The sequence below is a fragment of the Triticum urartu genome, chromosome 2 (assembly GCF_003073215.2).
Source record: "Triticum urartu cultivar G1812 chromosome 2, Tu2.1, whole genome shotgun sequence".
Lineage (NCBI taxonomy): Eukaryota > Viridiplantae > Streptophyta > Magnoliopsida > Poales > Poaceae > Triticum > Triticum urartu.
In genome coordinates this window covers 290,221,677-290,233,362 of record NC_053023.1, presented here as the reverse complement: position 1 = coordinate 290,233,362, position 11,686 = coordinate 290,221,677, and positions in this window count along the sequence as shown.

Sequence of the window (11,686 nt, the reverse complement as noted above, 5' to 3'; positions counted from 1 at the left end):
TGAATACCACCCTCTCATTGGGCTCCAGGGTGGGGACGATCCGCCCCTTGGCCAGAAGCCGATGGGCGATTCCTTCGGCCAAGTACCCCGCTTCCCGGAGCTCCGTGATGTTCCCCTCCGTGACGGAGGAAGCCATCCACTTGCCTTGCGTTACGGATCCGGACATGGTCGGAGTGCTTTTTGCAGTCGGAAAGGATGGAAGCTCGGGCGTCTAGACTATATGACATGGGCCGGACTAATGGGCCATGAAGATGCAAGATAGAAGACTTCCTCCCGTGTCCGGATGGTACTCTCTTTGGCGTGGAAGGCAAGCTTAGCGTGCGGATATGGATATTTCTTTCTCTATAAACCGACTCTGTACAACCCTAGCCCCCTCCGGTGTCTATATAAACCAGAGGGTTTTAGTCCGTAGGGGCAATCATAATCATACATGCTAGACAATTAGGGTTTATCCATTACGATCTCATGGTAGATGAACTCTTGTAACCCCTATACACACCAAAGTCAATCAAGCAGGACGTAGGGTATTACCTCCATTGAGAGGGCCCGAACTTGGGTAAAATATCGTGTCCCTTATCTCTTGTTACCATCAATCCTTAGACGCATAGTTCGGGACCCCCTACCCGAGATCTGTCGGTTTTGACACCGACAACCACTCTCCAAAAGGTAATAGATGTTGTGTTGATGATAAACTCCTTGCTATTGTGCTTCAAATGATAGTCTCCCCAACACTCAACTCTCTCTCACACAGATTTGGATAAGGTGGAAAGATGATTTGAGTGGAAAGCAACTTGGGGAAGGCTAGAACTCAAGAATCTTGTGGTTGGATTGGAATATCTTGATCTCAACACATCAGTAGGTGATTCTCTCTTAGAAATTGTAAGCTAGAAGTGTTGGCCAAATAGAAGAACTCAGTGAGACCAAATAGAAGAACTCGGTGAGACCGATTCAGTTCAAAATGTGAACATTGGGAATCTCAGTGGGACCGATGTGCTAGGGCTTAGGGCAAACATCAACTTGGTGAGACCAAAGTGAAGTAATAAGACAACAGAGGAAATGTCAAGCCAACTCGGTGAGACTGGTCGCTATTTCGGTGAGACCGAAATAATTGCAACAGGCAACAGAGAATTGGCAAGGCCATCTCGGTGAGACCGAGATCCGTATTGGTGTGACCAAACTGTTAGGATTTTTGGAAGTGGCTATGTCAAATGAACTCGGTGGCGCTGGATAGAAGATTTCGATGTGGCCATGTTTGACTTTGGGTTTTGGACATATTTGGAATGATAAAGTAGTTGAGTATTTTGGAGCAATATCACTAAGCATTTTGAGCAAGTAGACCATTAAGCAACACCTCATCCCGTTTTACTAGTATTGGCTTTCCTATGGACTCAATGTGACCTTGGATCACTAAAATACAAATCAAACGTGTTGAGCTTTTGCCAATGCATGTCCTTGACACCTAGAAGGGCTTCCACATCCTCTTGTCCTTTCCACGCCATTGTTGAACTTGTCATAAATGCACTAGATAAAACCATTAGTCCAACAAGAGATATGTTGACATTAATTACAAAAATCACCCAGGGAGCACTTGTGCTTTCAATCTCCCCCTTTTTGCTAATTTATGACAACATACACCAAAGCTCTAGGTAAATGATATGAAGAGTAACAAGTAAAGCTTTGGAAGGACATGTAACATGCATAAGCTCCCCCTACATGTATACAATCATGTGAAGATAGAATATACTAACATGTGAATGCATAATCATGATAGAGCAGGCAGAGAGTTACATGTATCTTGGCTATATGCATCAGAGACACCACTAGCCATGCAATACCCCACCTTATATAATATTGTACAACATAAGGAGGAGTACGTAGGCACAGTATTGCAATCGGTGCCCTTGAATATTCAGTTTAGGTGATCTTTAGTTGGGGAGCATTGGAAATCGTGGATGCACTTGGTATGGAGGTTCAGTTATGCGACCAACCTAATTCATTGCATTGGAAGTTGGCTAGGAACGGAGTGTTTACGGTAAAATCTATGTGTATGGATCTAATTAACTCTGGCCCAATCCCGAGATCATTATATGTTGGAAGGTTAAGGTTACCTTGCGTATTAAAATCTTTATGTGGTTTGTCCACAAGCAAGTGATCCACACCAAATATAATTTACTAAATCAACGGTGGGTAGGCAGTTCACGCTGTTGTTTTTGTGATCATGATGAAACAATACAACACCTCTTCATAGATTGCCCTCTCACAAAATTACTTTGGCGAACGATTCATATAGCCTTTAACATTATTCCTCCTGTTAGCATTGAATCGTTATTTGGGACGTGGTTAGCTAGAGTAGAACATACTACTGCGTCTTGTATTCGAATTGGAATATGTGCGCTTGTGTGGGCTATATGGAATTGCGGGAATGATATGATTTTTAACAGACAACATATTTTAAACTTCTTGCAGGTCATCTTCAGAGCTACGGCATGGATCCGTATGTGGTCCTTACTCACTCCTATGGACTCCAGGGAGCCGTTGGTTACTGGGTGCGACCAGTGGGAGATGGTAGCATGGGCTATATTCAACCGGTTTGGATGGTGGTCACATAACAGGATAGGAATCTAGGGATCTTGTCATTTTGTTCATACCAATTGTGATATTGATTTTTTATGAGTTCTTTGATCCGCTTGCGAGTTGTGATATTTATTTGACTTTTTGATACTTCAAGACTTATAATAATATGGTTTCATGCATCGCTCAAATGTAGAGGCCGGGGGCAAGCCTCCTTTTCAAAAAAATGTTTATGAATCCCTCTTGCAAACAATATGTACATCAGTACGAGATCATCATGCACATGAGTGTTATGCATATACTTACCTTGTGGTCTAGAGCTGACTTTGGAAAGAGTAGACTTAAGAAAACAGGGTTAGATAACACAAGAACACTCCTAGTAAAGCAATTTCAGAAAACCACAAAGATATCAAGACTGGGATGACATGTAATGGGTGAGTACTAAGTACTTCATTTAGATATTGACATGTCCCCAAAGATCTAAAGATATGCAAGGTATTCCAAAGATTTTCCTCCCCTAGACATGGACACTTTCTCCCCCTGAATCTGGTACTAGATAATGGGAGAAGGTAGGGTGAGAGAAAATCAGAGCAAGAAAGGATAATATCAACCAAAATCATAGCAACAAGAATATTAGCAATAGCTAAGATCAAACATATTGACATGTCTTTCCCATCTTAAAGAGATGTGACTTCTCTCCTCTTTTGTCGACAAGCATCTATAGAAGAACTTACATGTGCTCATATGATAAGCTTTGATGGTATCTCTCCCCCTTTTACATCAATTTCCAAAAGGGCACTTCTGGGGCATGAGTCAAGTAGGTGTGGTCCTCGAGAGTCACTACAAAGCAATAGGTTGTCTATGATGCTGATAGAGGATAGAATCATTGAGTGGAGCTGAAGAAAATAGGCAATAAGAAATTGCAAAACATTTTCTCAGAGTTGAGATTGGTGACGCCGATTGTTTTCCGTCAGTGACGTCGAGATACAAGAGTCACACACAGTCCCGATAGGTGAGACCGAATCAGTCCATGTCAGTTGTACCGATGAACTTTTTACAAGGAGTCCTTGTATTTTGGTCGAGCCGATAGGTTTGGATCGGAGGGACCGAGTTCAACTCAGAGTAAAGATTTTGTCAAACTCAGCTCACTTAGCAAATGAAATCTCATAAGGATTTTCAAGGAATTAACAGAAAGATTTGTAATGAATTAACAACAGGGTCACAGAAGAAAATCAAAAAAGAGATCTAGATGAAGTTTTTTTTTTGTAAAGGAGATACATAAAATAGCAAGAAACATAAGCAAGAACACAAAGTAAATGAGCAAAGAAACACTGGAGAACTTCATCTTGAAGGGGTCGGCGACAAAGTCACCTATGTTAGAGTATATTGACTGAGTCAAGTGATAGCACTTGATCGTAGGTCATACTCATCGTTTAAGCTCAAAATGTGGTTACCATTTTTCGTTTAAGCATTTTGATGTGTTCATATCTTGTTGGGTTGCTTTGACTCATGACTTGGGGCAAAGCTTCTCTAAATGTGGTTACCATTTTTCGTTTAAGCATTTTGACATACTTTTTATTGATCAAATGCTAGAAAGATTGTCCAAACCTACACATTTTTGCTTTCTAGATGGTTATTCTGGTTTTTCTCAAATACATGTGTCAAAAGAGGATCAAGAAAAGACCACTATTACTTGCCCTTTCGGTACTTTTGCTTAAAGACTTATGCCTTTTGATTTATGCAATGCACCTGCTACCTTTCAAAGATGTATTATTGCTATATTCTCTAACTTTTGTGAAAAGATTGATGAGGTTTTCATGGATGATTTCTCCATTTATGGAACTTATTTTGATGATTGCTTAAGCAACCTTGATCGAGTTTTATAGAGATGTGAAGAAACTAATCTTGTTTTGAATTGGGAGAAGTGCCACTTTATGGTTAATGAAGGTATTGTCTTGGGGCATAAAACTTCTGAAAGAGGTATTGAAGTTGATAAAGCTGAAGTAGATGCTATTGAAAATATGTCGTGTCCTAAAGATATCAAAGGTATAAGAAGTTTCCTTGGTCATGCTGGTTTCTATAGGAGGTTTATTAAAGACTTATCTAAAATTTCTAGGCCTCTCACTTGCAAAAAGATGTTCCTTTTGTTTTTGATGATGATTGTGTAGAAGCATTTGAAATACTTAAGAAAGTCTTGATTTCTGCACCTATTATTCAGCCACCTGATTGCAATTTACCCTTTGCAATTATGTGCGATGCTAGTGATTATGCTATTGGTGTTGTTCTAGGGCAAAGAGTTGATAAGAAATTGAATGTTATTCATTATGCTAGTAAAACTCTAGACGGTGCCTAGAGAAATTATACTACTACTGAAAAGGAAATTTGTAGCAGTTGTTTTTGCTTGTTAAGTTTAGATCTTATATTACTGATTCCAAAGTAACTGTTCACACTGATCATGCTTCTATTAAATATCTTATGGAAAATAAAGATGCTAAACCTAGACCTATTAAATGGATTCTCTTGTTACAAGAATTTGATTTGAATTATTGATAGAAAGGGAGCTGAGAACCTAGTTGCACACAACTTGTCTAGGTTAGAAGATGTTCTTGATGACCCACTGCCTATTGACGTGATAGCTTTCCTGATGAGCAATTAGCTATCATAAATGCTTCTCGTAATACTCCATGGTATGCTGATTATGCTAATTACATTGTTGCTAAATTTATACCACCTAGTTTCACATAGCGGCAAAAGAAAATGTGTTTCTATGATTTAAGACATTACTTTTGGGATGACCCACACCTTTATAAAGGAGCAGATGGTGTTATTAGACGTTGTGTAACTGAGCATGAATAGGAACAGATCCTACACAAGTGTCACTCCAAGGCCTACGGAGGACACCACACTGGAGATAGAACTGCACACAAGTTATTACAATCTGGTTTTTATTGGCCTACTCTCTTCAAGGATGCTCGTAAGTTTGTCTTGTCTTGTGATGAATGCCAGAGAATTGGTAATATTAGTAGACTTCAGGAAATTCCTATGTATTATTCACTTGTTATTGAACCATTTGATGTTTAGGTTTTGATTATATGGGACATTTTCCTTCCTCTAATGGGTATACACACATATTTTAGTTGATGTTGATTACGTTACTAAGTGGGTAGAAGCTATTCCAACTAGTACTGCTGATCATAACACTTCTATTAAGATGCTTAAAGAAGTCATTTTTCTGAGGTTTGGAGTCCGTAGAAATTTGATGACTGATGGTGGTTCACATTTTATTCATGGTGCTTTCCATAAAATGCTTGTTAAATATGATGTCAACCATAGAATTGCTTCTCCATATCACCCTCAGTCTAGTGGTCAAGTAGAATTGAGCAATAGAGAGATTAAATTGATTAGGGAAACACTGTTAATAGATCTAGAAAGAATTGGTCTAAGAAACTTGATGATGCATTATGGGCTTATAGAACTGCTTATAAAAGCACTATGGGTATGTATCCTTATAAATGGTTTATGGAAAAGCATGTCACTTACCTCTTGACTTAGAACATAAAGCTTATTGGGCTATTAAAGAGCTCAACTACGATTTCAAACTTGCCGGTGAGAAGAGGTCATTTGACATAAGCTCGCTTGATGAATGGAGAACCCAAGCCTATGAGAATGCCAAGTTGTTTAAAGAAAAGGTTAAAAGATGGCATGACAAAAGCATACAAAAGCGTGAGTTTAATGAAGGTGATCATGTTTTGCTATACAACTCTCGTTTAAGATTTTTTGCAGGAAAGCTTCTCTCTAAATGGGAAGGTCCTTACATTATCAAGGAAGTCTATCGTTCCGGTGCCATCAAAATCAACAACACCGAAGGCACAAATCCAAAGGTGGTAAATGGTCAAAGAATCAAACATTATTTCTCAGGTACTCCCATAAATGTAGAGACGAATATAATTAATACCATAACACTGGAGGAGTACATAAGGGATACTTTCCAGAATGTTTCAGACTCTGAAAAGGAATATGTATGTGGTACGGTAAGTAAACCGACTCCTAAACTATTCTAATGGCAATTTTTCTCTATTTTGGAATATTAAAAAAATTAGGAAAATTAAAAGTACTCGGAAGAGTGCACGAGGAAGCGGCAAGGCAGGAGGGTGCACTCATGTACCTTGCCTCCACCTCGTATGCCCTCTGGACTCCGCTTTCTTGCACAATACTTCTTTTGCTCGGTAAAAAATTATTATATAATCTCCCTAAGGTTTTGACCACCGTACCACGGCAATATCTCCTATTTTCGTTTTGAGTTGTTTCTATAGCAGATTTAGAGCAAGATATATTCACAAGAGTCAGTCGAGGAGAGTCGTGTCTCTCATCCGACACCAGGCCCAAGATCAAACAGCGAAGTTGAGCACTTTGGGCAACCGACGGAGGAAGAGATGAGGCTGACTTAAAAAGCTTGGATGCCATGGAGGAGGATCAAGAAGTTACCTCTCGTATTCAATCTGGACGGCGGTCCCCACCAAAAACCTATGTGCAAAGACCTCAGTCGGGCGCATTCACTTCAAGACCCCGATGGGCGCAATCACTTGTAGACGCTCCTGTCAATACCATCCCGCCCAGGGAGTAGAAGTAAAATAGTATATAGTTTTGTTTTCCAAAAGTTTTTCACAAAACTTTGCCCCGAAAGAGGCAATTAAAGATTTATAACATTTTTGGTTTTTATCCCACCCATTTTGTCCAAGCGTGGTCAAGCATGCTTGCAAGTCTTGAACCTATGGATCTAGCTAGAAATAATCTTTGTAAAACATGCATGGTATTAAAATTTAAAGGGATATGCATAATATGAAAATATAGGTCAAAGCATGATCAATTTGCAACTTGCCTGGGTCTTGAAGTTGATTCCCTACTTGTTATCATCACTCCTTTACTTTACATTATATCTAGCGGTGAAAGAAAATACTTCAACACACAACAATTCAAATAAAGGCCCAAATGAAAGATTCAAATTAAGAATATAAATACATCCTTATGATAATTATCAGTCATGGCTATGGTTGAGATAAGAAGTTTCTTTGAATGGGAATATGTCATAGATTTTATTCCAGGGTGGGTCAAATTGGTTCAAGGTAAGATCATGGTGTCAATATAGAATGATTGAGAGACAAGTTTTGATAACCAAATTTCCATAAAGAAACTATTTATAATACTAGACATGTGGTCGACTCTGGGAATTGAAAGTTATATGAGTTTAGGGAACTAATATTTTACTAACTCCAAAATTTTGTGGTAGTAACATATGACGAGAGACGTTTTCTAGGGATCAATCTAAAATAAGACCCAATTCAAATGGAACTCCCAAAATTCAAAGAACTTCAAATGAAATATTCATCCACCACATTTGAGAAAGTCATTTTATTCTCACTCCATAAATTTGAAGGTGGTTCAAAATATATCATAGGAGTCAAAAAGTAAGGAAACTATTTTTGAAAATTTTCAAACAACTCTCAAATTTTTTTAATTCCCCCTGAAAATCATAACAATTCACTCAATGGCATATTATTATTAACATTCCAAAATTTGGAAAAATTTGGGATGCTACAAACTACCACCCTTAAAAGAAATATCGTCCTCGAGATTTGTAGAGGCTAGCAAGAAATACGTTAGGGTTTGGGTTCTTTGGGTTACTTCCCCAGGGTTTGGTCATATCATCTACAGGTTTGCGATTTATCCTTTTGCCTCTTGTCTTGAGAGAATGTCTTCTATTAATTCAATTCCATGTATTCCAGTTCTTTTGCATGCCTAAATATGGGATTTCTGGTACCATTATGGAGTCTCTGCTGATTTGTCGAATGACCCAATTATCCTCCCAAGGTGTTTGCGTGCTACCACCCTTAAAATCAAACTTGTGGGGTTTTCCAGAATCTCTAGATTCCATGATGGCTCTTCATCAAGCTTCTGTGGTTCAGAACTATGTTTTTCCTCAAAAGAACAAGTTTGTCTCAAAATCCATAAATTTGAAAACTACAACCGAGACTCTCTTGGTGGTCGATAGCTTCTGGTAGAACTCCTTGTTTCTTCCTCACTATACATCTACGTTAGGCATGATTGCCTATCTATAAGGGTAATATGTCTTACCATGGTATGGTTTTAAGCTTGTCATATCGACACTCAACTAGGGTTTCAATTCTCTCTGATTTACCCATCAAACATACAAAAGTATATAATAAGAGTCTCCGGTATGGTGATCAATCCACCCCATACTCAAATCATTACCCCTTATGTAGACTGGTGAACCGCGTGTTCTGACACTCAGTCATTCTCACTCCTCATTAAGAGGTCTTCACCTGCAAAGCTAACAAAATATTTTTTGGGTGGCGGTGCTCCTACATGGTTGTGGTACACTTACATTTGTAAAATAACAGAATCTCCTCGCATCTTCACTTGCTTTCTTTAGATTCATATGACAAAGATGAGACCGAAGTAGAGATTCCTTGCAGTGTTCCCAAGCGATTGCCATTTGCGATTCATTGATGGCTATACGCATCTTCGATGATGTGTCAGCCTCTCAAATAAAATATCGAGAAATATGCTTTACCTTATCCTTTGGATTTACTTCGCTGGCTTCCATTAGTTCTTCTACATTCTAAATCTTCTCTTCTTCTTCTGAACGAGGTACTGACCCCATCACTATAATTCCTTCCTCTATGGGGTTTAACGTTTGGTCAGAGATGAGGTATAGTTTAGAGAAAGATAGATGGATACACACACAACAATCAATAAACAACTCATATTCTAACATTTATAATGGGCTCGTTTTCTACGGTTTTGTCATAGGGTCTTCATTTCTTTGGTCCTTGAAAGTCTTCAGTGTGTGATGCTTTACCCATAGAAAGTCGTCTATTACATCTTCCGTAATTAACACCTCTCAAGGTTGAATAAATAATACAACCTACGAAGTTCGTATCCTAATAACACAAGATTTTAAATCACACAACTCAAATGACAAAAAAAACAAATCGATGGCAAAGAACTCCAACAAAACTCCAAATTCCACTCATAGATTTCAACAAACAATTCCTATTGCACCTTCATCCAACGTGAGTTGGCATGGTCGGGTACACTACTTACACTCTTTCTTTTATTTCACAAGTCTCATGGTGGGCTTAGATACTATTTGAATTATGTGGGATATTCTTTGGTATTGGTAACCTTCAGCTTCTTCACAACCATCTTAGTCTTGAGTGTCTTCAGTTCTACTTGAACCTATTGGACGTAAACTTTAGTATTGGAGACGCATTTTCTTGGCATCATCTCTGTGAAGTATCCTTATGTGCTCTTGTAAACCAGTGTCACATATAATTGTTAAGGGCATTCGAGATTAGGAGGTTGGTCATCTAATTTTCAAAAGCATACGAGAATTTAGTAAAGAAAAGAAGAGGATACGAGAATGTTTACCAGTACTATTAAAAATATAAGTTGTTCCTATCAAGGTCTTCCTATTTCTAAGCCATTTGTAGGGTCACGTCCTACAGTCCACGTATGCTCTGATACCATTTTGTCATGACCCGGATTTGACAAAATCCAAGTCTCTGTCCATACTAAGCTATCCCTAGATCGTAGCTAGCACACATAGTAACAAGACTGAATATCAATAAAACATACATCATTTTACTACAACCATAGATCCACAATTAAGAAAATACATACCATAGGCACAACTCAACGCTGGCACATAATACAGCGGAATTATACATAGTCGCTAAGTTAGGGCTCCATCAACGCCACTGGTCTAGTTGAGTGTAGACCATAACCCTATCGTCTCTTAATATGTCGAGATCTGCACATGACAGGTGTAGATGAGTACATGGAATGTACTCGCAAGTTGCAAAGGAAAGTTTAACAGAATATATATGCAGGGTAAGTATTGGTGGAGGTTTCCTTTCCATAAAACCAATTTTTACTCCTATACTAAATTTTGTAAACTTCTTTTGAATCAAAAATATTTTTTATTATAAAAGGTAGGAGTGAGACACTTGGATATACGCACCAGCGCTCATTCTCCAAAATAGTTTAAAACATACATTAGGTTGAAGGGAATAACATTCACTGTGCTCATTCCTCAACTTTAACCCTAAAAACAGACTTTTAGAAAAGAGAGGGAAGATTCTTCTTCAGTCCAAGTCTTCACTTGCTCAAAATTGCCTGTAACCGGGTGCACGGCTAATCGATTAGGTTAAAATCGTACGCGTTCCCCACATGACACAACCAACCCCGTTTATCGTTACACTCTTGGGTGTACGACTAGGAGGAGATTGCAACGAAGCCTTTCCGTAACAGCCCGCTATACCTGACCAAGCCGCCCGCAACTTAGGCAATGAAAGCCCCTCTCCAATGGCAGTCATGAGGTAAGGGTTTCCCGCCAGTACTAAGCTAAGCCAGAGCCCATAGTAGCATGTGGATGTACTAGAAGCTACATCGAGCTGTACTTGGAAAATCTCATTCCCCTGGACGGCGGTCCCGACCAAAAACCTGTGTGCAAAGACCCTAGTCGGGCGCATTTTCTGCAAGACCCCGATGGGCGCAATCACTTGTGGATGCTCCTTTCAATACCATTCCGCCTAGGGAGTAGAAGTAAAATAGTATATAGTTTTGTTTTCCAAAAGTTTTTCACAAAACATTGCCCAAAAGAGGAAAGTTTAATGGTCTGGAACAATTTTGGTTTTTATCCCACCCATTTTGTTCAAGCGTGGTCAAGCATGGTTGTAAGTCTTGAACCTATGGCTCTAGCTATACATAATCTTTGTAAAACATGCATAGTATTAAAATTTAAAGGGATATGCATAATATGATAACATAGGTCAAAGCATGATCAATTTGCAGCTTGCCTGAGTCTTGAAATTGATTCCCTACTTGTTATCGTCACTCCTTTACTATACGTTATATCTAACTATGAAAGGAAATATTTCAACACACAACAATTCAAATAACGTCCCAAATGAAAGATTCAAATTAACAATATAAATACATCCTTATGATAATTATCTAGTCATGGCTATGGTTGAGATAAGAAGTTTCTTTGAATGGGAATATGTCATAGATTTTATTCTAGGGTGGGTCA